Source organism: Protopterus annectens, chromosome 6.part1, assembly GCF_019279795.1.
Source record: "Protopterus annectens isolate FY-2018-M chromosome 6.part1, PAN1.0, whole genome shotgun sequence".
Lineage (NCBI taxonomy): Eukaryota > Metazoa > Chordata > Ceratodontiformes > Protopteridae > Protopterus > Protopterus annectens.
Genome location: NC_056738.1, coordinates 557,965,487 through 557,978,660, shown reverse-complemented (window position 1 = coordinate 557,978,660; position 13,174 = coordinate 557,965,487). Strand labels below are relative to the sequence as shown.

The 13,174-nt window shown below is 37.5% G+C and overlaps 1 protein-coding gene across 1 annotated transcript in view; it reads left to right on the top strand.

Moving 5' to 3' along the window:
- The window catches only part of LOC122805321 (neurexin-2-like), a 1,760,973-nt gene that overhangs the window by 1,026,081 nt on the left and 721,718 nt on the right, over nucleotides 1-13,174 (top strand). The window lies entirely within an intron of this gene.

The following is a 13,174-nucleotide window of genomic DNA, read 5'->3' as shown; positions in this document are numbered from 1 at the left end:
CATTCTATAATACCTAACCATTCTATAATACCTAACCATTCTATAATACCTAACCGTTCTATAATACCTAACTGTTCTATAATACCTAACCATTCTATAATATACCTAACCATTCTATAATACCTAACCATTCTATAATACCTAACCATTCTATAATACCTAACCATTCTATAATATACCTAACCATTCTATAATACCTAACCATTCTATAATACCTAACCGTTCTATAATACCTAACCATTCTATAATATACCTAACCATTCTATAATACCTAACCGTTCTATAATACCTAACCGTTCTATAATACCTAACCATTCTATAATATACCTAACCATTCTATAATACCTAACCATTCTATAATACCTAACCGTTCTATAATACCTAACCATTCTATAATACCTAACCGTTCTATAATACCTAACCATTCTATAATGCCTAACCATTCTATAATACCTAACCTTCTTCTTATTAAGATTTTCAGACTATTTACATTTAATGCTACTATTCTACAGTTATCCCTTTCCTTTTGAAAAGTTACATATATTAAAATTTGTTCTTTTTGTTCATACCCTTTTTCTTTTATATTTATTTCTATAAATTTTCTATTCCTTTCCCTCAATCTCTTACCTATTGAGTTTTTTTTTTCTTTTACTGTACTCCAGTTAATATCTTCTAATCACGTGCTTGTGATCCTTCTTCTATATCTCTCTTCCTTTGTGTTCATCCTTAACTTCCTTTCTCTGCTGTCATTCTTTCTCCATTATAAAATTTTCCAAAATTTCTCTCTTTTGTACTAATATGTCTTCTAGTTAGGTATCATTCATTTTACCTTTCATTTCTTTACTCCCTTCTGTACAATCCACCCATAAATGCACTTTTTATTACATGTCTCCAACTTCCACCCCATAGCCATCCTCTCCCCTATCTCCAAAATTCTTGAAAGTATCCACCTACAGCTCTTACCATTCCTTACCAATACCAGTTACTCTCCCCTACCCAACACGGCTTCCACCAAGGACACAGTACTAACTCCGTCCTTCTCTCCTTCTTACATTCTGTCAATTCAGCCCATGACTCAGGTAATATGGTATCTCCTGTCCTGCTGATCCTATCCAAAGCTTTTGATACCATCTCCCATACCCACCTTCTAAATCATCTCTCTAATCTTAACATTTCCCAAAAAACCCTTTCTTGGTTCTCCAGTTATCTTTCAAACAGATCCCAAGCAGTGAAATTGGGCCAAGCCATGTCCTCGTTCCTTCCTACTCCCACTGGAGTACCCCAGGGTTCCATACTAGGCCCTATGCTATTCAATATCTTTATTAACGACTTCCATAAAGTCATTCCTAACTCCAAAATTGTACAATACGCTGACGATTCCACGTTGATTTGCTGCACCATTAACCTAGCAGAGCTCCAATCTCTGAATCAGAATGCCTCCTCTACCACTGAAAACTGGTTGCTCCTAAATCACCTCTCTCTAAATGCCAATAAAACCAAGATCCTTCTATTCTCCCCCTCTAAATCATCCCCTCTTAATATAAACTCTCTTCATATTACAAGCCTTAACAACTCCCCAATAGAGATTGTACCCTTTGCCAAACTTCTCGCTGTCACTATTGACAATCAGCTAAAATTTAACTGTCATATCCAGCTAAAGATCAAAAAAACTCACATAAAACTTGGCCTACTTTACAGAAACAACCACTTCCTCTCTCCTTCCTCCAGACTAACTCTCACCTCTACCTATCTCCTTCCCTCTCTCATGTATGGCTCTCCCCTGCTCACTAACTTATCTTCCACACTTACCTCCAAACTGGAAATATGTTACAACAAAATTTCCAGATTTGCCACCAGTGCCAAATCCTCCTCTCACCATTGCAATTCCCTTCACTCCTTAAACTGGCTTGAACTACCCAACCTACTAGACTTTTACCAATTAACCACAGTCCACAAGTTATTATTCCAACCCTCAAACTGCCCCGCACTATCCAACATACTGCAACCATATTCCCCCTCAGACCTCTTAGATCTTCTCACCAAAAACTGATCACCATTCATAAACCTAAGCGCCCAACTGGCCAACTTCTCTTATCCTTTACCCTAGCAAAAAAATGGAATGTTCTACCCTCCTTTCTAAGGACCTGCTACAACCACAATAACTTCAAATCTCAATTTCATTCCTACCTCTACCTAAACAGGAAATGCAACTGCACTCTTCCACCCTTACCTCTCAAACTCTCCTCCCCCTTCACTCCTGGCTAACCTCTCACCTTCCTAACCTCACTCTAAAATTACTAATGTGTACTCATAACTAAATATTACTTCTAGCTGTTATACTGTATTCTCATTTATCTCTTGAACTAAATTGTAATTGTATTGATTGTTTATTTCTTGGTGAATGAACCTTACTGTATGTATTTTTTACTATCTTTGAAAAATGTGTATCTAAATAAACTTTGTTCTGTGGAGCTTTTCTCCCCGGGCCTCCACTGAAAATGGGCCCCCTAGGCCAGTGGACCTCCCCGATAAACTGAGTAAATAATATAAATAAATAAATAAATAAATGTATAACAGTTTGAATTATATTTTTTCATCATGTGCTGTATCTACAGAAATATAACATTTTTATTGATCACAGTTACTAACTAAATGATCCATTTTACCACAATAAAAGCATGTCTTAAGTTGACCCCAGTAGTTTACAATGCCTTCATCTTCTTCAATGTTTATAACACTTGTAATATGAACAACAGCAAATTTCTCATTTTCAAATAACATTACAATCCCAAACCCCAGTCCACAGTCCTTTGTTAACATAGAATTTATTAATGTCCATAATATGACATATTTTAATTAAATGTCTTAGGTTCATAGGTAGGCACTAGGCTATCTGCCCAAAGGCATTAATAAGCCTAGCTGGAATGTGTTGGCTTTCACCCTTAGATTAGTTCCCTGTGCCTCTGTCCAGCAGAGTAATTAAAGTGATCCCTCGGGTAAACTTTCTGTTTCCTATCCACTCGTCAAGGTTTCTGTTGAAGAGGGTTAGCGAGGAGCTCTGCCTAATGTAGATTGGAATCCTGTTCCAAAGCATGGGGAGTTTCTGGGACAGGAATCTATCTGGAGCGTATTGCTCGAGGGGATATGGTTTTCTTTAGGTGGAGTATGTCCATCAATTCAGGGTTGGACATGGCCTTGTATGTCAGGCAGAGATCACCTCTGAGTAGGCAGTATGCAACCGAGTACAGCTGGAGTTTCTTCAGTCTAGCTGCATAGGGCATCTGCTTGAGGCCAGTGATCCTCTTGGTGAGGTACTTCTGTGGTCTTTCCAGTTGTTGCAGGTGTCTTGTAAGGTACATCCCAAATGAGGCATTGTATGATGGGTCTGATGAGTGATGCATAGAGGGGCCCAATGACCTATTTCGATCTGGATGCAAACACTTTTGTGATTAAGTGGGCAACATAGAAGGATTTTCTAACCACTTTGGCAATGTGTTTATCAAAGGAGAGGTTACTATCTACTTGGATCCCCAGATCCCTAATTACGTCTTCTGTATTTAGGGGGCTACCACCTATGTGGTAGTTTCTGGGTACTTTGTTTTTTTCCAAAGGGGATGACTATGCACTTTTTGGCATTTAGCTTGAGGCTATGGTTTTGACACCAGGTATCTGTCTCAGTGACACCCTTTTGGAGGATGTCTGTGTCAGCCGGAGAGTCAGTTATAGCCCCTAGTTTGCAGTCGTCTGTGAACTTGGTCAGCCATAGTTCTCCTGTGCTTGCCTGTACCTCTGAGAAGTGTATGCCGAACAGGAGGGGTCCTAGGACTGATCACTGGGGAATGCCACTTGTAACCGGTTTAGAGTCAGGCCTAGCTCCCACAACTCTTACCATGTGGTTTCTGCCCATGAGCCAATTGGCAGCCCATCTCGTGATGTAGGAGTTTATGTTCAGGCTGGTGAGCTTGTCTATAATACCTGAGTGGGGAATGGTGTTGAAGGCCTTTGCGAGGTCTAGGTAGGCTGTGTGGACCACATTTCCCTCAACTATAGCCTTGGTAACTGTCTCAAAGAAGTCCACCAGGTTTAGGAGGCATGATCTGCCCTTAACAAAGCCGAACTAGGTAGGGTCCAGTGTTTGGAGGTTTTCAATGTCTCTGTTAATAAGATCCCATGATGATGCGCTCCATAGCTTTGCAGACCAAGCTAGTCATGCTTATAGGGCGATAGTTCCTAGGGTCCGTTGTTTCTCCACCTTTGTGGAGCAGAATAACTGCTGCTGTGTGCTACTCTGTGGGCACGTACCCTGTGGAGAGGCTGAGTTTAAACAGTGTGTTTAGGTGAGGGGTTAGTTCATCTTTGAGCTCTTGTAGGATGCAGCCTGGGACACCATCCGGTCACATTGATGCTGTGTTTTTGGCTTTGGAGAGGGCTGTTTTAACCTGAGTGTCTGTGATTTCAGGGGCACTGCATTCTTCTGGTATAGATATGGGCCATTTTGGGGGTGGGGGGTGGAGTTTGCACTGAACCTGCCTGCCAGGATGTTGGCTATATCGGTCGGTTCAGTGTATTTTGTGCCATTCTGCACTAACTGAGCAGATCTGAGAATTGCCACTTAGATTTTTGACACAGCTAAAGAATGCCTTGTGGTTATCTCTGGAGTCCATGGCAATTTTTCTTTCAAAGCTAGCCTTCGATGATTTTATGAGGGAACGTAATTTCTTGTTGATACTGATCAGGGATGTCTTCCCTTCTTGGGATTTTACTCTTTTCTGCACTAGTTTCCTCCTTCTATTGTATAGTTTTTTTATGGCAGGGGTCCACCAGACTGGTTTCCTTTTCTTGGAGGAGTGAGTCTTGGCTTTGTTTGGGATAGCACGATCCATGCATTCTTGTAGGCGCCTGTAGAGTGCATTAGTAAAGGATCTTGCAGCTTGGACAGCATTATCCTTTAGCGTGGGGGCTTTGAAACCTCCCACCTCGGTCTTAAGTAACGTGAAGTTTGCTTTTGAAAAGTTTTTCATGGTGGTTTCTTTGACCGGGGGTGGTGGCGGAATGTGTCTTTTTAAAGTCTCTTTCTCCACCTCATTTCTGAATTGAATGTGGATCTTTTTTTTTTGTCTCCCTGTTAAAAAACAGATTTAGCGCTTTCTTCTCTGTAATGGAGTACATACATAGTACAAACGTGGTATTGTTTTTTATTTTTATATGTTAATAAAATATATTGAGAGCTACTGGTCTTTCGGATCTTGTTGAATGGACTTACGAAATTCCTCTTCTGAATAGAAGGAGCAGTACAGAGGACAGCCATTATTGACACTGGGAGCAGCGTTCTCTTTTTGAATATATTTGTGTCGTGAACCTTTGTGTTTGATTACTGGTATACAATAGTCACTACTTCAAGTTTAGTTGGTTTAAATTTTTATTTCCATTTTCTAGTAATTGCTTTTTTTGGCTGCCAACAAAATTAAACTTAATAAGGCCTTATTGTGTCTTAGCAATTCAGATCCTGTATCCCAGCTAAATATATATATATATTTCCTTAGTTACACTCATTTTCTTGCCCAGTATTCCTGACAGAGTAGTCTGTAGGGAATTTTTAAAGTCTGCCCACACATTACATTCCCAAAACATACCTTCTCATTTACCTCCTTCTTCCCCGTCACACCTTCAATAATAGTCATCTGCCTGAAGAAAAATGATTTGGAGTCTGCCTGTAATATAAAAAGCATCTATGCAAACACTTCCAGGCAAAAATCCTAAATCATCCAGACTATGCTGCACATTTGGGAGCCATACAGGTATTTTTAATGATTGTAAAACTGCAAAACAACTACGCCTAATAAATATATTATTCAGGGAGGCATGTCTCCCAAATGCATTAAAGTGGGGATACAACCCCTATAACTCTTCTGCCATATGTAAGATGCAGTTTAACATTGCTTAGCAAATATTACAATTTTGTCTTTTAAAGAAGCCAGGATGAATGTAAGCCTAGTTCATATAATGCAGTTTAACCCATTATATGGCCCCTGGGGCAAGAGGATGGCATGGATTTGGCCTGTGCTTTGAGTAATTTACAGATTATCCCTGTCCCTAAGGGACATAGCCAGTATCCCAAGTGTGAATTTGTGATTCCCCATCCATTGATCCAAATTGTGTTTGAAGAGGGCCAGGTAAGGGCTCTACCTAATGTGAATAGGAAGCCTGTTCCAAAGAAGGGGCAATTTCTGAGACACATATCTGTCTCTCCAGCATGTTTTGTTTGAGTTGCTGACTAAGTTTAGATCCCTAGACTGGTTGACCCTTGTGTTGTTTGACTTGCAGTTGTGTAACAGCTCCATCAAGACTGGATTTGTGAGTGCCTTATATATTAGGCACAGTTGTCTGAAACCAATTATTAGTATAATTTATGATCTCATCCTTGTTAGAAGGTAATGACTGAAAATGGTCTATTTACCAGTTTAGTTACTAGGTTAATAAACTAAAAGTGAGACTAGAAATGTGTAATGCACATAATCTTGAAGAAAAAGACCAGGCTGGACAAAAATTGATTGTTTACATTTCCTTTGGGAGTACACAAAACCCTTGTCTCTACTATATTTCAGATATGTGAGAAAGGGGACCCAGTTGCAACATAGTGTACACAGTTCAAATGGTTTAAAGCAGATACATTAAAGAATTTCACAGAAAGTTTGATGGTGGAAACTGAGCTGAAAATGTTTAGGAAACAAAAAACAGTAATGCATTTCAAGACTGCAAACATTTTTGCTGCTACATATCCCAGAAGAGCCTGTGAGATTATTAGGCTGCGGGACTTTCTAGTTATATTCCAAACTTATCTAAACAGTCCTTTACCTGCCTGGCCTTAGCCCTGTAGAATAAGTTAACCTCCTTATTTCAAGTATGTTGCTTTAAAACATCATTCTGAAGGAACATTTTTTTTAATAAACCATGACAGGGATTCTGCTTCTAATTTGTTTTGAATTAATTATTCCAGCCTTAGGTAGTTTCTGTTTGTTTTGTAAAGTGCCTAGGATTGAGCACTCAAACACTGCATAAACAAAATAAAGACAATAACAATGCAATTGACGTATATAAGGTACATTTTAAGAAAGGTGGTACAGTTTGTAAAGTAACACAGCTAAAATAATACAACAATTTCTGTATGATAATTCACATTTTGCATTTCAGTATGCAATGCAGTTTCTCAAAGTATTTGTTTGGTTTGGGTATGGTTCATTGAGTTGCAACATGGTGAGAAATCAAGTTTCCAAATACAACTAGCCTGGAATTCAACCTGACAAAAATTAAATCTTTTTTGCAATCCCAAATTTAATTTCACATACCTGTAAAAAGACAGATCTGTGAAAACAAATGAGTCACTGCAGGCACTCATTTAGAAACCACACCAGCAGTCATTTCCTGTGAAAAACAGTGCTCTGTGACCTCAACATAAATGAGTTTAGCTTAACTAGATAGAACCTCGTTTTTTTATAATTAACATAGTGTGAGGAAGCTTTCTTTGATATATTTTGATCTGGCAATTTGTGTATAAAACAAAGCTGGACTATAAAATTGACCTACATTTTTAATTTATATCTAAAAAGTAAAACAGTCAGAGACAACATGTAAATAGATGTATGCAACATGGCCATTTTAGCATATTTTCCCCTTTTAAAGCTAAATATTTCAAGCATGGACACATACCATTTTGAAGTCTTACCTGAATTACAATTTAACAACTATCTGCAAATAGCCCTGTTGGACAAAATATGTAAACTGATACCATCATTTTTCTGTGTTGATGGGACTGTCAGAAAGCATGAAGTGGGAAAGTGCTGTCAAGGCATGTGGTAATTGGGAAAGTTAATTACATGGATGAACCTGCACCCACGCCATAATGAAATACATTGATTTTTTCCAAATGAATAAAAGGTACTTGAGCTGTCATGCGAAAGTACATATTCTTTATTATGCCGTTGATAGAATGAGGTCAATAAACACATACATGGCTTGTCTTTTGGGAATTATATTCAAAGCTGGAGCAACTGGATTGAACACGAGGAGGGGTATGCTGGTTTCAGAGGAGGTAACATGTTATTTCTGTCCAGGATATCCTGTTGTAAAGCTCTACAGTGCTTATGTTTTCGTATTTTGCACAAAAAAAGCATAGCCGTACAGAAATAAAATGAGAGATCTTTAACGAGCTAATACAAAACTGTAAAACAATAATGAGTTAAAATAAAACTCTCTTTGACACACTTAAAAAGTATAGTTAAACACACTTAAAAAGTATAGTTAAACAGAGGTTATGAACATTTAATAATGTTATAATGGTTTATTTTTTTTATTTAAAATATATAATTTTCTGCCAAACCTAAATTTTGCATCTATATTAATTGAATATTCAGTGTTTAGAGACATTAATTTGAGCAAAAGTTAATCAGCATTAAATCCCATGAATTTTTTTTGAATGTAACAACAGAGATGTAGAGCTGGATTAAAAGGTACAGTTAATTAAAAGGGGTTGATATGTGTGCTAAAATGGCTGTCAGTAAAGCAAAACACTATTGGAATAAAGACGCAAATACCTTGCAAGTAATCAGAAAGTGGCTGTCTTTTGAATGACCTAGGCTAACAAAACCAGCAGATCACCGAAACATGTTTAACTCATATTAGTTGACTGATGTATAGAGTGTAAGGAAAATGATGTATTATATCCATATTAGGAGCCATAGTTTGTCAGCTCATTGCTCCCACCATTAGGAACTATTTCAACACTCTTTCATAAGAACCTGATAATAAACTTGCTACAGTGAAATTTTTGCATGTGATCCTCAGTGTTATTAGTGATTTTTGTGACACACAATTAACAGCTACCACAGTGCTGTATCAGAAACCTTAATGATTGCTTTAAAAGCTGTAATACACTTTGTCCTGCTACTGGCAGAAAAAAAAAACGTGTTGTGTAACAGCCTTTACTAAGTCAATGAGAGGTATACTTCATTTTTAGACATCACTTGTGTGGCAGCACTTGGTATGTTACATCATTTAAAGTTGCTGGTCACTTAACTCTCCTGTACTTTTTAACTGGTAATACATTAAAGAATTTAAAACGTCCCTGTACACTACAAAGAATTATGATCTAGTCAAATAGTTAAGATTTTTACCTCACATATGCGCAGTACAGGGTTTGATTCTGTTTATTAGCTAAGCTTGTAATAGTTTGCAGACATAGGCGCCGGAAGCTGTTGAAGATGGGGGGGGGTGAGGGGGGCACTTTGTGATCTCAAAAGTGCAATGTTTTAAAACTATTTACTACCACAACATAGGTTCACTTAGAGGACTTTTTAAGCTTAGCCAATTTCCCTTTTGGTACCTGAATTAACATTTCCTGATTGGTCTTACCTATCCCATGTCTGATAATTGTACATTAGCCCTAGTGAGAATAACTGTGATCATACAATTGATTATTTGAGGGGACCCATGTAATGGATGCAGCATTTAGGAACTGCCTCTATCCATTAGTTGCGTGAGGGGCAATCCTGGAGTACATTTTCTATTACCCATCCCTAGATCCGAGTTACATATGAATATGGACAGGGATGAGCTTTGTTTTACTTGAATGGATAGTCTGTAACCTCCTGCCACTCCAGCAGCAGCCCCCTCCCCAGCCACTCCAGTGTTTCTTTATTTGGCTATTTCTGTTTAGTTACCATAAACACTGTTCAAACCTATCAGTGTGTGTACTGTGTTCTTATTTACTTCTACAATAATTATAAAAATTGAAATAAAATAGCACAAACACTGAGTCATTTGCTAAACAAACAATACAGTCTTGCAATGAAAACAGACTTAGCATGGACGGTAAACTCCTCTGCCCTTGAAACTCACATTCATTGAAAGGGCATGAAAGCCCACATTCATTTTGTATCTGGCTAGTGGAGGACTAAGCTTACTGCTGGGTTGTTTTCAAACCATAGGTTCCTCTACAGATTTTTAGGGCCATGCATACATGTATGCATTCTTTGATTCACCTTCTTGACTGTGTTAAATTACATTCCTTGTATAATACAGCACCACTTGTTAGAATGTGTTTTAAATGTGTAGTTTTGAAAAGTCTTCTAGTAAGCAACGAATCAAAATGTATGAACCAATAATGACAAAACTACCAGTTTCTGAAAATTTCAACCATAAAAGGCCTCTCAAACTTCTGTCATGACAATCCACCAATATTAGTAAATATGCAAAATCTCTATAGAAGTAAAGTCAACTAAATAATTCCACATTAAAGGGATCTATAACTAATAAAGAGGTTGCTGCTAGCAAACAACATTATATTTCATTGTTTCATCTACAAATAAAGTGCCTGTTTCGCTTGAATAAATTGCCTATGTTACATTAAAAAATTAATAAGCTAGTAATATTGCAATAGGGAATGGATGGCAAACTGATAAACAGGTTCATAGTTACTAGGTAACTCCTCCAGAGAAGGACATTTACAGGACTGCAGAATCCATTCCCTTTAAAGTACACAGTACAATATCAGCAATCCATCTGCATACTGTGGGAGTCGAAGCCACAGTCTTCTGCATTCAAGGCAAGTATACTACCTGTTGTGCTACTAACAATGCAAGCAGACTTGGCATAAGCAGCACTAAACTTCTCTTCCCCTGAAGCTCTCATCTCCTTGTAAAATCTTCACTCAACTCCTCGAATCACAAGTGGTGGCATGGGTAGATAATTCAGGCTTTTGTTTCTCATACCTAAGGTACAGGGTTTGATCCTGAGTAACACTAACCACCAGTTATACCATACTGGGACATTTTATACACACACACCAGAACCATGACAAAACTCTCTCCAGCAGCACACACACACACCATATATCAGAACCATGACAAAACTCTCTCTAGCAGCATATATTACCTGGAAGTATGCCTGGGAAAAAAGCTGTGCCTGTGGGTAGGTAGGCAATGGATGTTTAATATTTTGCGTCTACTGTGTTATCTGCATCACCATAGAGTTTTGTTTTTATTCTGCCACAGGGGCTAGACAAGACGGTATTGTAAATGTGGGGGGGAGGCACTCCCTCCCCCTTGCTCTATGGTTCTGGCACCCATGTTTGCAGACCGTTAGCCTTGTATTTACCTATGAACCTGTAATTTCAGTTTTGTTATGACTTTAAGAAATTGATTCCAAGAAATTCACTTAACTTAGCTGTCAAAGTAAATTTCTTAGTATCTGTTTCTTAAACATAACAAACTGGTTATTATTGGTGCCACAGTCTTAATCCTTTATACCATACTCGTATAGTAGTTGCCCTGAGCAGATATGTTGTAGCACCCAACTTTTCATGTTTGAACTTTTAGTTTAAAGCAAAACTTACTCTGCTATACAATGAGCTTCCTAGCTGGATGTGCTCAGTGCTAATGTCATAGGGTTCAGTTTGCTGGGAGAAGCTAGCAGATGAGAAGGACATTTTTGTACTAAAGTATGCTGTTAATAAGGGCTATGTTTATTGTGCTGTTAATAAATGATGAATACTATTTAATATTATGCAATTAGCTTAGCATTATACATTTCTGCTGCTGTGATTAAGCTGTAATTTTTTGGACTCAGATTTATCCTTGCTCCCCCTAGATTTACTTTTTACTTTTTTTTTTTCCAAATAAAGTTAGAGCTGTTCAAAATTGCTTTCAGTATGAGGTATTTAATTAACCAGCAGAATTACCAAAAATCAAATTGAATTCTACAAAAAAAAATTAACTTCTCATAGGTTTTATCTTAACTTTGTACTTCTACTTATTTCTTCTGTTTTCAAATCTCCTTTCACATTTACAAGCTGAATCCTGGTATTAAGATGACTTATATATGTATATATATATACAATGAGTAGATTCCATTCTTCTTGATACTAAAACAAATGTGTTTGTTTGTTAAGGAACTTGCAATGACTGCATCCTTCCTAATATTTGTCACTGCCTTAAAACAGTAATGGTTCATTGGCTAGATTTTGAGTGCAGCAGAAATTATTCTGCATTTCAGCTGCATACAAATCTTCATTGGCTGTCTAGTCACCTGTCTTTACTCAGGGCAACAAATACTGCCCTCGTCCCACGTCTTTGCTTTTGTAGTGCACTCCTGTTGAATGCTTTAGGAAATACATTCAAATTCATAATTTGGTGCCCATTTATATGCACAACAGGCATTTTCAGAATCATAAAGTCTCTCAACTCCATCTTGGTCAGCTGAGCAGCTAAATAGTTACCTACAGCAGAATTCTTCTTGCTTTTCTCTTTTCGGTGTGTAGCACTTTTATAGTGCCTTAACATTTTCCAAATCTGTTTCAGTGACAGTACAGTTAATGCTGTTGGGGCTTTATGCCCGAAAACTCAGCATCAGACATGTCTGCCGGATGGATTTGACTTTATGATATAGGTTCAAGTCGTTTAGCAACTGTCCATCTTTTGAGCCTGGCCAGTATTTCTTTTATAGCACATTTCATTTACTCTTACATGACTTTTTTCCCCAAAGAGTATAAAAATATTGTTGTAACAGACAGAATTCAAGCAAACAGTTTAAATATCTTATTTTTGATTTGAATGGTGGTTTTATAATTCAAGAAAAAAGTATAAATATGGACTAATTCTAAATGCAGACATAAATGATATAAAGCAGTTTTCTAAGTATGAGGGGCAAAGCATTTTTGTTGTTATTCTTGAAAATCTCAGATGCATATCACAGCTATAATTGCTGTGAAGCCAATTAATGCATATAAACTCAAACACTTGAAAGTGTAGGTGCTTGTCATGTATGTACACAGGATGTGAGATGCTACATGAAGTTTGAAAATGAAACACATTTTGTAATGACATCATGAGATATTGCACTCCCACCAAATAATGTTTCTCAGCTATCACACATTATGATGGATATTATTTAATTTTTCTGTCACAAATCCATCTGTGTTTTTTGAAATTATTTTATGTACAGTCTGGTTATAAAGCTTACATTTGTACTATTTCAGTTCTTTACAGTCCAAGGGCACAGTAAACCAGGGTGCATTAATTCTACTGCATTTTTTAAGTTTTAGTGGGAATCATACATTCTGCCCACTTGTCACACATTGGTGTTGAAAAGTTGAGAGGTATTGCTATTAAACCAGGCATCA